The sequence below is a fragment of the Convolutriloba macropyga genome, chromosome 1 (assembly GCF_964194025.1).
Source record: "Convolutriloba macropyga chromosome 1, txConMacr16.3, whole genome shotgun sequence".
Classification (NCBI taxonomy): Eukaryota; Metazoa; Xenacoelomorpha; order Acoela; family Convolutidae; genus Convolutriloba; species Convolutriloba macropyga.
In genome coordinates this window covers 80,409,906-80,427,020 of record NC_134468.1, presented here as the reverse complement: position 1 = coordinate 80,427,020, position 17,115 = coordinate 80,409,906, and the positions used below count along the sequence as shown (strand labels likewise).

Below are 17,115 nucleotides of genomic sequence, written 5' to 3'. Positions count from 1 at the left end.
GACGTGGTAACCACTACACCACAGCACCTTGCGATTAGTTCTTCGAGCAGTAATTTCATATCAAATGTTGGATTGATTAAAAATAAAAGGCTTGATCTCAGTTTTAATCAGGTAAAAAAACATCATTTTGTCAAAAACTTGCCTTGATGCTGTACAGGCTTGAAATGGAGACCTTCTGCGTGTTAAGCAGACGTGATAACTGCTACACCACAGCACCTTGCGATTAGTTCTTCGAGCAGTAATTTCATATCAAATGTTGGATTGATTAGAAATAAAATGCTTGATCTTAGTTTTAATCAGGTAAAAAAACCATCATTTTGTCAAAAACTTGCCTTGATGCTGTCGGATCTTGAACTGGAGACCCTCTGCGCGTAAAGCAGAGGTGATAACCACTACACCACAGACCTTAAGATTAGTCCTTGAGCAGTAATTTCCTGTCAAATGTTGGGTTGACTAGAAATAAAATGCTTGATCTTAGTTTTAATCTGGTAAAAAAAACATCTTTTTGTCAAAAACTTGCCTTGATGCTGTCCAGGCTTGAACTGCAGACCCTCTGCGTGTAAAGCAGACGTGCTAACCACTACACCACAGCACCTTGCAATTAGTGCTTCGAGCAGTAATTTCCTGTCAAATGTTGGGTTGACTAGAAATAAAATGCTTGATCTGAGTTTTAATCTGGTTAAAAAAAACATCTTTTTGTCAAAAACTTGCCTTGATGCTGTCCAGGCTTGAACTCGAGACCCTCTGCGTGTAAAGCAGACGTGATACCCACTACACCACAGCACCTTGCGATTAGTTCTTCGAGCAGTAATTTCATATCAAATGTTGGATTGATTAGAAATAAAATGCTTGATCTTAGTTTTAATCAGGTAAAAAAACATCTTTTTGTCAGAAACTTGCGTTGATGCTGTCCAGGCTTGTACTGGAGACCCTCTGCGCGTAAAGCAGACGTGATAACCACTACACCACAGACCTTAAGATTAGTCCTTGAGCAGTAATTTCCTGTCAAATGTTGGGTTGACTAGAAATAAAATGCTTGATCTTAGTTTTAATCTGGTAAAAAAAACATCTTTTTGTCAAAAAATTGCCTTGATGCTCTCCAGGCTTGAACTGGAGACCCTCTGCGTGTAAAGCAGACGTGATAACCACTACACCACACTACCTTGCGCTTAGTTCTTCGAGCAGTAATTTCATATCAAATGTTGGATTGATTAAAAATAAAAGGCTTGATCTTAGTTTTAATCAGGTAAAAAAACATCATTTTGTCAAAAAACTTGCCTTGATGTTGTACAGGCTTGAAATGGAGACCTTCTGCGTGTTAAGCAGACGTGATAACCGCTACACCACAGCACCCTGCGATTAGTTCTTCGAGCAGTAATTTCATATCAAATGTTGGATTGATTAGAAATAAAATGCTTGATCTTAGTTTTAATCAGTTAAAAAACCATCATTTTGTCAAAAACTTGCCTTGATGCTGTCCGGGCTTGAACTGGAGACCCTCTGCGTGTAAAGCAGACGTGATAACCACTACACCACAGACCTTCAGATTAGTCCTTGAGCAGTAATTTCCTGTCAAATGTTGGGTTGACTAGAAATAAAATGCTTGATCTTAGTTTTAATCTGGTAAAAAAAACATCTTTTTGTCAAAAACTTGCCTTGATGCTGTCCAGACTTGAACTGGAGACCCTCTGCGTGTAAAGCAGACGTGATAACCACTACACCACAGCACCTTGCGATTAGTTCTTCGAGCAGTAATTTCATATCAAATGTTGGATTGATTAGAAATAAAATGCTTGATCTTAGTTTTAATCAGGTAAAAAACATCTTTTTGTCAAAAACTTGCCTTGATGCTGTCCAGGCTTGAACTGGAGACCCTCTGCGTGTAAAGCAGACGTGATAACCACTACACCACAGCACCTTGCGATTAGTTCTTCGAGCAGTAATTTCATATCAAATGTTGGATTGATTAGAAATAAAATGCTTGATCTTAGTTTTAATCAGGTAAAAAAACATCTTTTTGTCAAAAACTTGCCTTGATGCTGTCCAGGCTTGTACTGGAGACCCTCTGCGCGTAAAGCAGACGTGATAACCACTACACCACACTACCTTGAGCTTAGTTCTTCGAGCAGTAATTTCATATCAAATGTTGGGTTGACTAGAAATAAAAGGCTTGATCTTAGTTTTAATCTGGTAAAAAAAAACATCTTTTTGTCAAAAACTTGCCTTGATGCTGTCCAGGCTTGAACTGGAGACCCTCTGCGTGTAAAGCAGACGTGATAACCACTACACCACACTACCTTGAGCTTAGTTCTTCGAGCAGTAATTTCATATCAAATGTTGGGTTGATTAGAAATAAAAGGCTTGATCTTAGTTTTAATCAGTTAAAAAAACATCATTTTGTCAAAAACTTGCCTTGATGCTGTACAGGCTTGAAATGGAGACCTTCTGCGTGTTAAGCAGACGTGATAACCGCTACACCACAGCACCCTGCGATTAGTTCTTCGAGCAGTAATTTCATATCAAATGTTGGGTTGATTAGAAATAAAATGCTTGATCTTAGTTTTAATCAGGTAAAAAACCATCATTTTGTCAGAAACTTGCCTTGATGCTGTCCGGGCTTGAACTGGAGACCCTCTGCGTGTAAAGCAGACGTGATAACCACTACACCCAGACCTTAAGATTAGTCCTTGAGCAGTAATTTCCTGTCAAATGTTGGGTTGACTAGAAATAAAATGCTTGATCTTAGTTTTAATCTGGTAAAAAAAAACATCTTTTTGTCAAAAACTTGCCTTGATGCTGTCCAGTTTTGAACTGTAGACCCTCTGCGTGTAAAGCAGACGTGATAACCACTACACCCCAGCACCTTGCGATTAGTTCTTCGAGCAGTAAATTCATATCAAATGTTGGATTGATTAGAAATAAAATGCTTGATCTTAGTTTTAATCAGGTAAAAAACATCTTTTTGTCAAAAACTTGCCTTGATGCTGTCCAGGCTTGAACTGCGGACCCTCTGCGTGTAACGCCGACGTGATAACCACTACACCACAGCACCTTGCGATTAGTTCTTCGAGCAGTAATTTCATATCAAATGTTGGATTGATTAAAAATAAAAGGCTTGATCTTAGTTTTAATCAGGTAAAAAACCTTCATTTTGTCAAAAACTTGCCTTGATGCTGTCGGGGCTTGAACTGGAGACCCTCTGCGCGTAAAGCAGACGTGATAACCACTACACCACAGACCTTAAGCTTATTCCTTGAGCAGTAATTTCCTGTCAAATGTTGGGTTGACTAGAAATAAAATGCTTGATCTTAGTTTTAATCTGGTAAAAAAAACATCTTTCTCTCAAAAACTTGCCTTGATACTGTACAGGCTTGAAATGGAGATCTTCTGCGTGTTAAGCAGACGTGATAACCGCTACACCACAGCACCTTGCGATTAGTTCTTCGAGAGGTAATTTCATATCAAATGTTGGATTGATTAGAAGTAAAATGCTTGATCTTAGTTTTAATCAGGTAAAAAACCATCATTTTGTCAAAAACTTGCCTTGATGCTGTCCGGGCTTGAACTGGAGACCCTCTGCGTGTAAAGCAGACGTGATAACCACTACACCACAGACCTTAAGCTTAGTCCTTGAGCAGTAATTTCCTGTCAAATGTTGGGTTGACTAGAAATAAAATGCTTGATCTTAGTTTTAATCTGGTAAAAAAACATCTTTCTCTCAAAAACTTGCCTTGATACTGTACAGGCTTGAAATGGAGATCTTCTGCGTGTTAAGCAGACGTGATAACCGCTAAACCACAGCACCCTGCGATTAGTTCTTCGAGAGGTAATTTCATATCAAATGTTGGATTGATTAGAAGTAAAATGCTTGATCTTAGTTTTAATCAGGTAAAAAACATCTTTTTGTCAAAAACTTGCCTTGATGCTGTCCAGGCTTGAACTGGAGACCCTCTGCGTGTAAAGCAGACGTGATAACCACTACACCACAGCACCTTGCGATTAGTTCTTCGAGCAGTAATTTCATATCAAATGTTGGATTGATTAGAAATAAAATGCTTGATCTTAGTTTTAATCAGGTAAAAAACATCTTTTTGTCAAAAACTTGCCTTGATGCTGTCCAGGCTTGAACTGCGGACCCTCTGCGTGTAACGCCGACGTGATAACCACTACACCACAGCACCTTGCGATTAGTTCTTCGAGCAGTAATTTCATATCAAATGTTGGATTGATTAAAAATAAAAGGCTTGATCTTAGTTTTAATCAGGTAAAAAACCTTCATTTTGTCAAAAACTTGCCTTGATGCTGTCGGGGCTTGAACTGGAGACCCTCTGCGCGTAAAGCAGACGTGATAACCACTACACCACAGACCTTAAGCTTATTCCTTGAGCAGTAATTTCCTGTCAAATGTTGGGTTGACTAGAAATAAAATGCTTGATCTTAGTTTTAATCTGGTAAAAAAAACATCTTTCTCTCAAAAACTTGCCTTGATACTGTACAGGCTTGAAATGGAGATCTTCTGCGTGTTAAGCAGACGTGATAACCGCTACACCACAGCACCTTGCGATTAGTTCTTCGAGAGGTAATTTCATATCAAATGTTGGATTGATTAGAAGTAAAATGCTTGATCTTAGTTTTAATCAGGTAAAAAACCATCATTTTGTCAAAAACTTGCCTTGATGCTGTCCGGGCTTGAACTGGAGACCCTCTGCGTGTAAAGCAGACGTGATAACCACTACACCACAGACCTTAAGCTTAGTCCTTGAGCAGTAATTTCCTGTCAAATGTTGGGTTGACTAGAAATAAAATGCTTGATCTTAGTTTTAATCTGGTAAAAAAACATCTTTCTCTCAAAAACTTGCCTTGATACTGTACAGGCTTGAAATGGAGATCTTCTGCGTGTTAAGCAGACGTGATAACCGCTACACCACAGCACCCTGCGATTAGTTCTTCGAGAGGTAATTTCATATCAAATGTTGGATTGATTAGAAGTAAAATGCTTGATCTTAGTTTTAATCAGGTAAAAAACATCTTTTTGTCAAAAACTTGCCTTGATGCTGTCCAGGCTTGAACTGGAGACCCTCTGCGTGTAAAGCAGACGTGATAACCACTACACCACAGCACCTTGCGATTAGTTCTTCGAGCAGTAATTTCATATCAAATGTTGGATTGATTAGAAATAAAATGCTTGATCTTAGTTTTAATCAGGTAAAAAACATCTTTTTGTCAAAAACTTGCCTTGATGCTGTCCAGGCTTGAACTGCGGACCCTCTGCGTGTAACGCCGACGTGATAACCACTACACCACAGCACCTTGCGATTAGTTCTTCGAGCAGTAATTTCATATCAAATGTTGGATTGATTAAAAATAAAAGGCTTGATCTTAGTTTTAATCAGGTAAAAAACCTTCATTTTGTCAAAAACTTGCCTTGATGCTGTCGGGGCTTGAACTGGAGACCCTCTGCGCGTAAAGCAGACGTGATAACCACTACACCACAGACCTTAAGCTTATTCCTTGAGCAGTAATTTCCTGTCAAATGTTGGGTTGACTAGAAATAAAATGCTTGATCTTAGTTTTAATCTGGTAAAAAAAACATCTTTCTCTCAAAAACTTGCCTTGATACTGTACAGGCTTGAAATGGAGATCTTCTGCGTGTTAAGCAGACGTGATAACCGCTACACCACAGCACCTTGCGATTAGTTCTTCGAGAGGTAATTTCATATCAAATGTTGGATTGATTAGAAGTAAAATGCTTGATCTTAGTTTTAATCAGGTAAAAAACCATCATTTTGTCAAAAACTTGCCTTGATGCTGTCCGGGCTTGAACTGGAGACCCTCTGCGTGTAAAGCAGACGTGATAACCACTACACCACAGACCTTAAGCTTAGTCCTTGAGCAGTAATTTCCTGTCAAATGTTGGGTTGACTAGAAATAAAATGCTTGATCTTAGTTTTAATCTGGTAAAAAAACATCTTTCTCTCAAAAACTTGCCTTGATACTGTACAGGCTTGAAATGGAGACCCTCTGCGTGTAAAGCAGACGTGATAACCACTACACCACATCACCTTGAGATTAGTTCTTCGAGCAGTAATTTCATATCAAATGTTGGATTGATTAGAAATAAAATGCTTGATCTTAGTTTTAATCAGGTAAAAAAACATCATTTTGTCGAAAACTTGCCTTGATGCTTTCCAGGCTTGAACTGGAGACCCTCTGCGTGTAAAGCAGACGTGGTAACCACTACACCACAGCACCTTGCGATTAGTTCTTCGAGCAGTAATTTCATATCAAATGTTGGATTGATTAAAAATAAAAGGCTTGATCTCAGTTTTAATCAGGTAAAAAAACATCATTTTGTCAAAAACTTGCCTTGATGCTGTACAGGCTTGAAATGGAGACCTTCTGCGTGTTAAGCAGACGTGATAACTGCTACACCACAGCACCTTGCGATTAGTTCTTCGAGCAGTAATTTCATATCAAATGTTGGATTGATTAGAAATAAAATGCTTGATCTTAGTTTTAATCAGGTAAAAAAACCATCATTTTGTCAAAAACTTGCCTTGATGCTGTCGGATCTTGAACTGGAGACCCTCTGCGCGTAAAGCAGAGGTGATAACCACTACACCACAGACCTTAAGATTAGTCCTTGAGCAGTAATTTCCTGTCAAATGTTGGGTTGACTAGAAATAAAATGCTTGATCTTAGTTTTAATCTGGTAAAAAAAACATCTTTTTGTCAAAAACTTGCCTTGATGCTGTCCAGGCTTGAACTGCAGACCCTCTGCGTGTAAAGCAGACGTGCTAACCACTACACCACAGCACCTTGCAATTAGTGCTTCGAGCAGTAATTTCCTGTCAAATGTTGGGTTGACTAGAAATAAAATGCTTGATCTGAGTTTTAATCTGGTTAAAAAAAACATCTTTTTGTCAAAAACTTGCCTTGATGCTGTCCAGGCTTGAACTCGAGACCCTCTGCGTGTAAAGCAGACGTGATACCCACTACACCACAGCACCTTGCGATTAGTTCTTCGAGCAGTAATTTCATATCAAATGTTGGATTGATTAGAAATAAAATGCTTGATCTTAGTTTTAATCAGGTAAAAAAACATCTTTTTGTCAGAAACTTGCGTTGATGCTGTCCAGGCTTGTACTGGAGACCCTCTGCGCGTAAAGCAGACGTGATAACCACTACACCACAGACCTTAAGATTAGTCCTTGAGCAGTAATTTCCTGTCAAATGTTGGGTTGACTAGAAATAAAATGCTTGATCTTAGTTTTAATCTGGTAAAAAAACATCTTTTTGTCAAAAAATTGCCTTGATGCTCTCCAGGCTTGAACTGGAGACCCTCTGCGTGTAAAGCAGACGTGATAACCACTACACCACACTACCTTGCGCTTAGTTCTTCGAGCAGTAATTTCATATCAAATGTTGGATTGATTAAAAATAAAAGGCTTGATCTTAGTTTTAATCAGGTAAAAAAACATCATTTTGTCAAAAAACTTGCCTTGATGTTGTACAGGCTTGAAATGGAGACCTTCTGCGTGTTAAGCAGACGTGATAACCGCTACACCACAGCACCCTGCGATTAGTTCTTCGAGCAGTAATTTCATATCAAATGTTGGATTGATTAGAAATAAAATGCTTGATCTTAGTTTTAATCAGTTAAAAAACCATCATTTTGTCAAAAACTTGCCTTGATGCTGTCCGGGCTTGAACTGGAGACCCTCTGCGTGTAAAGCAGACGTGATAACCACTACACCACAGACCTTCAGATTAGTCCTTGAGCAGTAATTTCCTGTCAAATGTTGGGTTGACTAGAAATAAAATGCTTGATCTTAGTTTTAATCTGGTAAAAAAAACATCTTTTTGTCAAAAACTTGCCTTGATGCTGTCCAGACTTGAACTGGAGACCCTCTGCGTGTAAAGCAGACGTGATAACCACTACACCACAGCACCTTGCGATTAGTTCTTCGAGCAGTAATTTCATATCAAATGTTGGATTGATTAGAAATAAAATGCTTGATCTTAGTTTTAATCAGGTAAAAAACATCTTTTTGTCAAAAACTTGCCTTGATGCTGTCCAGGCTTGAACTGGAGACCCTCTGCGTGTAAAGCAGACGTGATAACCACTACACCACAGCACCTTGCGATTAGTTCTTCGAGCAGTAATTTCATATCAAATGTTGGATTGATTAGAAATAAAATGCTTGATCTTAGTTTTAATCAGGTAAAAAAACATCTTTTTGTCAAAAACTTGCCTTGATGCTGTCCAGGCTTGTACTGGAGACCCTCTGCGCGTAAAGCAGACGTGATAACCACTACACCACACTACCTTGAGCTTAGTTCTTCGAGCAGTAATTTCATATCAAATGTTGGGTTGACTAGAAATAAAAGGCTTGATCTTAGTTTTAATCTGGTAAAAAAAAACATCTTTTTGTCAAAAACTTGCCTTGATGCTGTCCAGGCTTGAACTGGAGACCCTCTGCGTGTAAAGCAGACGTGATAACCACTACACCACACTACCTTGAGCTTAGTTCTTCGAGCAGTAATTTCATATCAAATGTTGGGTTGATTAGAAATAAAAGGCTTGATCTTAGTTTTAATCAGTTAAAAAAACATCATTTTGTCAAAAACTTGCCTTGATGCTGTACAGGCTTGAAATGGAGACCTTCTGCGTGTTAAGCAGACGTGATAACCGCTACACCACAGCACCCTGCGATTAGTTCTTCGAGCAGTAATTTCATATCAAATGTTGGGTTGATTAGAAATAAAATGCTTGATCTTAGTTTTAATCAGGTAAAAAACCATCATTTTGTCAGAAACTTGCCTTGATGCTGTCCGGGCTTGAACTGGAGACCCTCTGCGTGTAAAGCAGACGTGATAACCACTACACCCAGACCTTAAGATTAGTCCTTGAGCAGTAATTTCCTGTCAAATGTTGGGTTGACTAGAAATAAAATGCTTGATCTTAGTTTTAATCTGGTAAAAAAAACATCTTTTTGTCAAAAACTTGCCTTGATGCTGTCCAGTTTTGAACTGTAGACCCTCTGCGTGTAAAGCAGACGTGATAACCACTACACCCCAGCACCTTGCGATTAGTTCTTCGAGCAGTAAATTCATATCAAATGTTGGATTGATTAGAAATAAAATGCTTGATCTTAGTTTTAATCAGGTAAAAAACATCTTTTTGTCAAAAACTTGCCTTGATGCTGTCCAGGCTTGAACTGCGGACCCTCTGCGTGTAACGCCGACGTGATAACCACTACACCACAGCACCTTGCGATTAGTTCTTCGAGCAGTAATTTCATATCAAATGTTGGATTGATTAAAAATAAAAGGCTTGATCTTAGTTTTAATCAGGTAAAAAACCTTCATTTTGTCAAAAACTTGCCTTGATGCTGTCGGGGCTTGAACTGGAGACCCTCTGCGCGTAAAGCAGACGTGATAACCACTACACCACAGACCTTAAGCTTATTCCTTGAGCAGTAATTTCCTGTCAAATGTTGGGTTGACTAGAAATAAAATGCTTGATCTTAGTTTTAATCTGGTAAAAAAAACATCTTTCTCTCAAAAACTTGCCTTGATACTGTACAGGCTTGAAATGGAGATCTTCTGCGTGTTAAGCAGACGTGATAACCGCTACACCACAGCACCTTGCGATTAGTTCTTCGAGAGGTAATTTCATATCAAATGTTGGATTGATTAGAAGTAAAATGCTTGATCTTAGTTTTAATCAGGTAAAAAACCATCATTTTGTCAAAAACTTGCCTTGATGCTGTCCGGGCTTGAACTGGAGACCCTCTGCGTGTAAAGCAGACGTGATAACCACTACACCACAGACCTTAAGCTTAGTCCTTGAGCAGTAATTTCCTGTCAAATGTTGGGTTGACTAGAAATAAAATGCTTGATCTTAGTTTTAATCTGGTAAAAAAACATCTTTCTCTCAAAAACTTGCCTTGATACTGTACAGGCTTGAAATGGAGATCTTCTGCGTGTTAAGCAGACGTGATAACCGCTACACCACAGCACCCTGCGATTAGTTCTTCGAGCAGTAATTTCATATCAAATGTTGGGTTGATTAGAAATAAAATGCTTGATCTTAGTTTTAATCAGGTAAAAAACCATCATTTTGTCAGAAACTTGCCTTGATGCTGTCCGGGCTTGAACTGGAGACCCTCTGCGTGTAAAGCAGACGTGATAACCACTACACCCAGACCTTAAGATTAGTCCTTGAGCAGTAATTTCCTGTCAAATGTTGGGTTGACTAGAAATAAAATGCTTGATCTTAGTTTTAATCTGGTAAAAAAACATCTTTCTCTCAAAAACTTGCCTTGATACTGTACAGGCTTGAAATGGAGATCTTCTGCGTGTTAAGCAGAAGTGATATCCGCTACACCACAGCACCTTGCGATTAGTTCTTCGAGAGGTAATTTCCTGTCAAATGTTGGGTTGACTAGAAATAAAATGCTTGATCTTAGTTTTAATCTTGTAAAAAAACATATTTTTGTCAAAAACTTGCCTTAATGCTGTCCAGGCTTGAACTGGAGACCCTCTGCGTGTAAAGCAGACGTGATAACCACTACACCACAGCACCTTGCGATTAGTTCTTCGAGCAGTAATTTCATATCAAATGTTGGATTGATTAGAAATAAAATGCTTGAGCTTAGTTTTAATCAGGTAAAAAACATCATTTTATCAAAAACTCGCCTTGCTGCTGTCCAGGTTGGAACTGGATACCTTCTGCATGTTAAGCAGACGTGATAACCGCTACACCACAACACCTTGCGATTAGTTCTTCGAGCAGTAATTTCATATCAAATGTTGGATTGATTAAAAATAAAATGCTTGAGCTTAGTTTTAATCAGGTAAAAAACATCATTTTGTCAAAAACTTGCCTTGATGCTGTCTGGGCGTGAACTGGAGACCCTCTGCGTGTAAAGCAGACGTGATAACCACTACACCACAGACCTTAAGACTAGTCCTTGAGCAGTAATTTCCTGTCAAATGTTGGGTTGACTAGAAATAAAATGCTTGATCTTAGTTTTAATCTGGTAAAAAAACATCTTTTTGTCAAAAACTTGCCTTGATGCTGTCCAGGCTTGAACTGGAGAGCCTCTGCGTGTAAAGCAGACGTGATAACCACTACACCACAGCACCTTGCGATTAGTTCTTCGAGCAGTAATTTCATATCAAATATTGGATTGATTAGAAATAAAATGCTTGATCTTAGTTTTAATCAGGTAAAAAAACATCTTTTTGTCAAAAACTTGCCTTGATGCTGTCCAGGCTTGAACTGGACACCCTCTGCGTGTAACGCAGACGTGATAACCACTACACCACAGCACCTTGCGCTTAGTTCTTCGAGCAGTAATTTCATATCAAATGTTGGATTGATTAGAAATAAAATGCTTGAGCTTAGTTTTAATCAGGTAAAAAACATCATTTTATCAAAAACTCGCCTTGATGCTGTCCAGGCTGGAACTGGATACCTTCTGCATGTTAAGCAGACGTGATAACCGCTACACCACAGTACCTTGCGATTAGTTCTTCGAGCAGTAATTTCATATCAAATGTTGGATTGATTAAAAATAAAATGCTTGATCTTAGTTTTAATCAGGTAAAAAACATCATTTTGTCAAAAACTTGCCTTGATGCTGAACAGGCTTGAACTGGAGACCTTCTCCGTGTTAAGCAGACGTGATAACCGCTACACCACAGCACTTTGCGATTAGTTCTTTGAGCAGTAATTTCATATCAAATGTTGGATTGATTAGAAATAAAATGCTTGATCTTAGTTGTAATCAGGTAAAAAACATCATTTTGACAAAAACTTGCCTTGATGCTGTCCGGGCTTGAACTGGAGACCCTCTGCGTGTAAAGCAGACGTGATAACCACTACACCACAGACCTTAAGATTAGTCCTTGAGCAGTAATTTCCTGTCAAATGTTGGGTTGACTAGAAATAAAATGCTTGATCTTAGTTTTAATCAGCTAAAAAAACATCTTTTTGTCAAAAACTTGCCTTGATGCTGTTCAGGCTTGAACTGGAGACCCGCTGCGTGTAAAACAGACGTGATAACCACTACACCACAGCACCTTGCGATTAGTTCTTCGAGCAGTAATTTCATATCAAATGTTGGATTGATTAGAAATAAAATGCTTGATCTTAGTTTTAATCAGTTAAAAAAAACACCATTTTGTCAAAATTTTGCCTTGATGCTGTCCAGGCTTGAACTGGAGACCTTCTGCGTGTGAAGCAGACGTGATAACCGCTACACCACAGCACCTTGCGATTAGTTCTTCTAGCAGTAATTTCATATCAAATGTTGCATTGATTAGAAATAAAATGCTTGATCTTAGTTTTAATCAGGTAAGAAAACATCATTTTGTCAAAAACTTGCCTTGATGCTGTCCCGACTTGAACTGGAGACCTTCTGCGCGTTAAGCAGACGTGATAACCGCTACACCACAGCACCTTGCGATTAATTCTTCGAGCAGTAGTTTCATATCAAATGTTGGATTGATTAGAAATAAAATGCTTGATTTTAGTTTTGATCAGGTAAAAAAACATCATTTTGTCAAAAACTTGCCTTGATGCTGTCCAGGCTTGAACTGAAAACCCTCTGCGTGTAAAGCAGACGTGATAACCACTACACCACAGACCCTAAGATTAGTCCTTTGAGCAGTAATTTCCTGTCAAATGTTGGATTGACTAGAAATAAAATGCTTGATCTTAATTTTAAACAGGTTAAAAAACTTCATTTTGTCAAAAAACTTGCCTTGATGCTGTCCAGGCTTGAACTGACGACCTTCTGCGTGTAAAGCATACGTGATAACCACTACACCACAGACCTTAAGGTTAGTCCTGGAGCAGTAATTTCCTGTCAAATGTTGGATTGACTAGAAATAAAATGCTTGATCTTATTTTTAATCAGGTAAAAAATCTTCATTTTGTCAAAAAACTTGCCTTAATGCTGTCCAGGCTTGAACTGCCGACCCTCTGCGTGTACAGCAGACGTGATAACCAATACACCACAGACCTTCGGATTAGTACTTCGAGCAGTAATTTCCTGTCAAATGTTGGATTGATAAGAAATAAAATGCTTGATCTTAATTTTAATCAGGTAAAAAAAACTTCATTTTGTCAATTAACTTGCCGCGATGCTGTCCAGGCTTGAACTGGAGACTCTCTGCTTGTAAAGCAGACGTGATAACCACTACACCACAGACCTTAAGGTTAGTCCTTTGAGCAGTAATTTCCTGTCAAAGGTTGGATTGACTAGAAATAAAATGCTTGATCTTAATTTTAATCAGGTAAAAAAATTTTCATTTTGTCAAAAAACTTGCCTTGATGCTGCCCAGGCTTCAACTGACGACCTTCTGCGTGTTAAGCAGACGTGCTAACCCTACCACCACAGCACCTTGCGATAAATGCTTCGAGCACTAATTTCATATCAATTTTTTGGATTGAGTAGAAAATCCATGATTTTAATTTTTCTCAAGCAGACATCCTTTGTCTCAACCTTTTCTTGGTGCTGTCTAGTTTTGAACTGGAGCCCTTCTGCGTGTTAATCACAAGTGATAACCGCTTCACCACAGCACCTTGTGATTAGTACTTCGAAGCAGTAATTTCATATCAAATGTTGAATTGACCAGATATAAGATGCTTGATTTTATTTTTAATCAAGTAAAGACATCTTTCTGTGAAAAAATTAGCTTGATGCTGTCCAGATTTAAACTTAAGAACCTCTGCGTGTAACGCAGACGTGATAACCGCTTCACCACAGGATCTTGTGATTAGTACTTCGAAGCAGTAAATTCATATCAAATGTTGAATTGACCAGATATTAGATGCCTGATTTTATTTTTAATCAAGTAAAGACATCATTTTGGGAAAAAATTTGCTTGATGCTGTCCAGGCTTGAACTGGAGACCCTCTGCGTGTAAAGCAGCCGTGATAACCACTACACCACAGACCTTAAGATTAGTCCTTTGAGCAGTAATTTCCTGTTAAATGTTGGATTGACTAGAAATAAATTGCTTGATCTTAATTTTAATCAGGTTAAAAAAACTTCATTTTGTCAAAAAACTTGCCTTCATGCTGTCCAGGCTTGAACTGACGACCTTCTGCGTGTAAAGCAGACGTGATAATCACTACACCACAGACCTTAAGATTAGTCCTTGAGCAGTAATTTATGTCAAATGTTGGATTGACTAGAAATGAAATGCTTGATCTTAATTTTAATCAGGTAAAAAAATCTTCATTTTGTCCAAAAACTTGCCTTAATGCTGTCCAGGCTTGAACTTCCGACCCTCTGCGTGTACAGCAGACGTGATAACCAATACACCACAGACCTTAAGATTAGTACTTTGAGCAGTAATTTCCTGTCAAATGTTGGATTGACTAGAAATAAAATGCTTGATCTAAATTTTAATCAGGTAAAAAAAAACTTCATTTTGTCAATTAACTTGCCTTGATGCTGTCCAGGCTTGAACTGGAGACTCTCTGCTTGTAAAGCAGACGTGATAACCACTACACCACAGACCTTAAGATTAGTCCTTTGAGCAGTAATTTCCTGTCAAAGGTTGGATTGACTAGAAATAAAATGCTTGATCTTAATTTTAATCAGGTAAAAAAATTTTCAGTTTGTCAAAAAATTTGCCTTGATGCTGTCCAGGCTTCAACTGGCGACCTTCTGCGTGTTGAGCAGACGTGATAACCGTACCACCACAGCACCTTGCGATAAATGCTTCGAGTACTAATTTCATGTCAATTTTTTGGATTGAGTAGAAAATGCATGATTTTAATTTTTCTCAAGCAGACATCTTTTGTCTATCAAATGTTGGATTTACTAGAAATAAAATGCTTGATCTTAATTTTAATCAGTTAAAAAAAACATCAATTTGTCCAAAATTTTCCTTGATGCTGTCACGCTTGAACTAGAGACCTGCATGTTTAGCGGAAGTGATAACCGTTAGGCCACAGCACCTGACGATTAGTCTTTGGAGCAGTAATTTCATATCAAATGTTGGATTTACTAGAAATAAAATGCTTGATCTTAATTTTAATCAGTTAAAAAAGACTTCAGTTTGTCAAAAACTTTCCTTGATGCAGTCACGCTTGAACTCGAGACCCTCTGCGTGTTTATCGGAAGTGATAGCCGTTACGCCACAGCACCTTGCGATTAGACCTTTGAGCAGTAATTTCATATCAAACGTTGGATTGACTAGAAATAAATTGCTTGTTCTTAATTTTAATCAGGTAAAAAAGACTTCAGTTTGTCAAAAATTTTCCTTGATGATGTCACACTTGAACTCGAGACCCTCTGCGTGTTTAGCGGAAGTGATAACCGTTACGCCACAGCACCTTGCGATTAGTTCTTTGAGCAGTAATTTCATATCAACTGTTGCATTGACTAGAAATGAAATGCTTGATCTTTATTTTAATCAGGTAAAAAAACTTCAATTTGTCGAAAACTTGCCTTGATGCAGTCCAGGCTTGAACTGGAGACCCTCTGCGTGTTAAGCAGAAGTGATAACCGTAACACCACAGCACCGTGCGATTAGTGCTTCGAGCAGTAATTTCATATCAAATTTTGGATTGACTAGAAATAAAATGCTTGATCTTACTTTTAATCAGGTAAAAAACATAAATTTGTCCTCAACTTTCCTTGATGCTGTCAGGCTTGAACTGGAGAACCTCTGCCTGTTTAGCGGAAGTGATAACCGTTACGCCAAAGCACCTTGCGATTAGTCCTTTGATCAGTAATTTCATATCAAATGTTGCATTGACTAGAAATAAATGCTTGATCTTAATTTTAATCAGGTAAAAAAAACTTCAATTTGTCCAAAACCTTCCTTGATGCTGTCAGGCTTGAACTGGAGTACCTCTGCGTGTTTAATGGAAGCGATAACCGTTACGCCACAGCACCTTGCAATTAGTGCTTTGAGCAGCTATTTTATATCCAATGTTGGGTTGATTAGAAATAAAATGCTTGATCTTAGTTTTAGTCAGGTAAAAAAACATCATTTTGTCAAAAACATGCCTTGATGCTGTCCAGGCTTGAACTGGAGAACTTCTGCGTGTTAAGCAGACTTGATAACCGCTACACCACAGCACCTTGTGATTAGTGCTTCGAGCAGTAATTTCATATCAAATGTTGGATAGACTAGAAATAAGATGCTTGATCTTAATTTTAATCAGGTAAAAAACATCAATTTGTCCACAACTTTCCTTGATGCTGTCCAGGCTTGAACTGGAGAACCTCTGCCTGTTTAGCGGAAGTGATATCCGTTACGCCACAGCAGCTTGCGATTAGTCCTTTGAGCAGTATTTTCATATCAAATGTTGCATTGACTAGAAATAAAATGCTTGATCTTAATTTTAATCAGGTAAAAACCATCAATTTGTCCACAACTTTCCTTGATGCTGTCCAGGCTTGAACTGGAGAACCTCTGCCTGTTTAGCGGAAGTGATAACCGTTACGCCACAGCACCTTGCGATTAGTCCTTTGAGCAGTAATTTCATATCAAATGTTGCATTGACTAGAAATAAAATGCTTGATCTTAATTTTAATCAGGTAAAAAAAACTTCAATTTGTCCAAAACCTTCCTTGATGCTGTCAGGCTTGAACTGGAGTACCTCTGCGTGTTTAGTGGAAGTGATAACCGTTACGCCACAGCACCTTGCGATTAGTCCTTTGAGCAGTAATTTCATATCAAATGTTGGATTGACTAGAAATAAAATGCTTGTTCTTAATTTTAATCAGGTAAAAAAGACTTCAGTTTGTCAAAAACTTTCCTTGATGCTATCACGCTTGAACTCGAGACCCTCTGCGTGTTTAGCGGAAGTGATAACCGTTACGCCACAGCACCTTGCGATTAATCCTTTGAGCAGTAATTTCAAAGCAACTGTTGCATTGAGTAGAAATAATATGCTTGATCTTTATTTTAATCAGGTAAAAAAAACTTCAATTTGTCGAAAACTTGCCTTGATGCAGTCCAGGCTTGAACTGGAGACCCTCTGCGTGTTAAGCAGAAGTGACAAACGTAACACCACAGCACCGTGCGATTAGTCCTTTGAGCAGTAATTTCATATCAAATGTTGGATTGACTAGA

At 38.4% G+C, this 17,115-nt stretch overlaps 1 protein-coding gene and 17 non-coding genes across 18 annotated transcripts in view; 1 reads left to right on the top strand and 17 right to left on the bottom strand.

The window, feature by feature from the left end:
- The window catches only part of LOC142351429 (uncharacterized), a 239,390-nt gene that overhangs the window by 113,754 nt on the left and 108,521 nt on the right, over positions 1-17,115 (top strand). The window lies entirely within an intron of this gene.
- On the bottom strand, positions 523-595 carry Trnav-uac (transfer RNA valine (anticodon UAC)). Its single transcript has one exon. It is a non-coding gene; the product is annotated as a tRNA-Val (tRNA).
- Trnav-uac (transfer RNA valine (anticodon UAC)) lies at positions 714-786 on the bottom strand. Its single transcript has one exon. It is a non-coding gene; the product is annotated as a tRNA-Val (tRNA).
- On the bottom strand, positions 1,658-1,730 carry Trnav-uac (transfer RNA valine (anticodon UAC)). The gene has a single exon. It is a non-coding gene; the product is annotated as a tRNA-Val (tRNA).
- On the bottom strand, positions 1,846-1,918 carry Trnav-uac (transfer RNA valine (anticodon UAC)). Its single transcript has one exon. It is a non-coding gene; the product is annotated as a tRNA-Val (tRNA).
- Positions 2,226-2,298, bottom strand: Trnav-uac (transfer RNA valine (anticodon UAC)). Its single transcript has one exon. It is a non-coding gene; the product is annotated as a tRNA-Val (tRNA).
- Positions 3,921-3,993, bottom strand: Trnav-uac (transfer RNA valine (anticodon UAC)). The gene has a single exon. It is a non-coding gene; the product is annotated as a tRNA-Val (tRNA).
- On the bottom strand, positions 5,050-5,122 carry Trnav-uac (transfer RNA valine (anticodon UAC)). Its single transcript has one exon. It is a non-coding gene; the product is annotated as a tRNA-Val (tRNA).
- Trnav-uac (transfer RNA valine (anticodon UAC)) lies at positions 6,747-6,819 on the bottom strand. Its single transcript has one exon. It is a non-coding gene; the product is annotated as a tRNA-Val (tRNA).
- Trnav-uac (transfer RNA valine (anticodon UAC)) lies at positions 6,938-7,010 on the bottom strand. Its single transcript has one exon. It is a non-coding gene; the product is annotated as a tRNA-Val (tRNA).
- Trnav-uac (transfer RNA valine (anticodon UAC)) lies at positions 7,881-7,953 on the bottom strand. The gene has a single exon. It is a non-coding gene; the product is annotated as a tRNA-Val (tRNA).
- Positions 8,069-8,141, bottom strand: Trnav-uac (transfer RNA valine (anticodon UAC)). The gene has a single exon. It is a non-coding gene; the product is annotated as a tRNA-Val (tRNA).
- On the bottom strand, positions 8,449-8,521 carry Trnav-uac (transfer RNA valine (anticodon UAC)). The gene has a single exon. It is a non-coding gene; the product is annotated as a tRNA-Val (tRNA).
- Trnav-uac (transfer RNA valine (anticodon UAC)) lies at positions 10,519-10,591 on the bottom strand. The gene has a single exon. It is a non-coding gene; the product is annotated as a tRNA-Val (tRNA).
- On the bottom strand, positions 11,082-11,154 carry Trnav-uac (transfer RNA valine (anticodon UAC)). The gene has a single exon. It is a non-coding gene; the product is annotated as a tRNA-Val (tRNA).
- Trnav-uac (transfer RNA valine (anticodon UAC)) lies at positions 11,271-11,343 on the bottom strand. Its single transcript has one exon. It is a non-coding gene; the product is annotated as a tRNA-Val (tRNA).
- On the bottom strand, positions 12,212-12,284 carry Trnav-cac (transfer RNA valine (anticodon CAC)). The gene has a single exon. It is a non-coding gene; the product is annotated as a tRNA-Val (tRNA).
- Positions 12,401-12,473, bottom strand: Trnav-aac (transfer RNA valine (anticodon AAC)). The gene has a single exon. It is a non-coding gene; the product is annotated as a tRNA-Val (tRNA).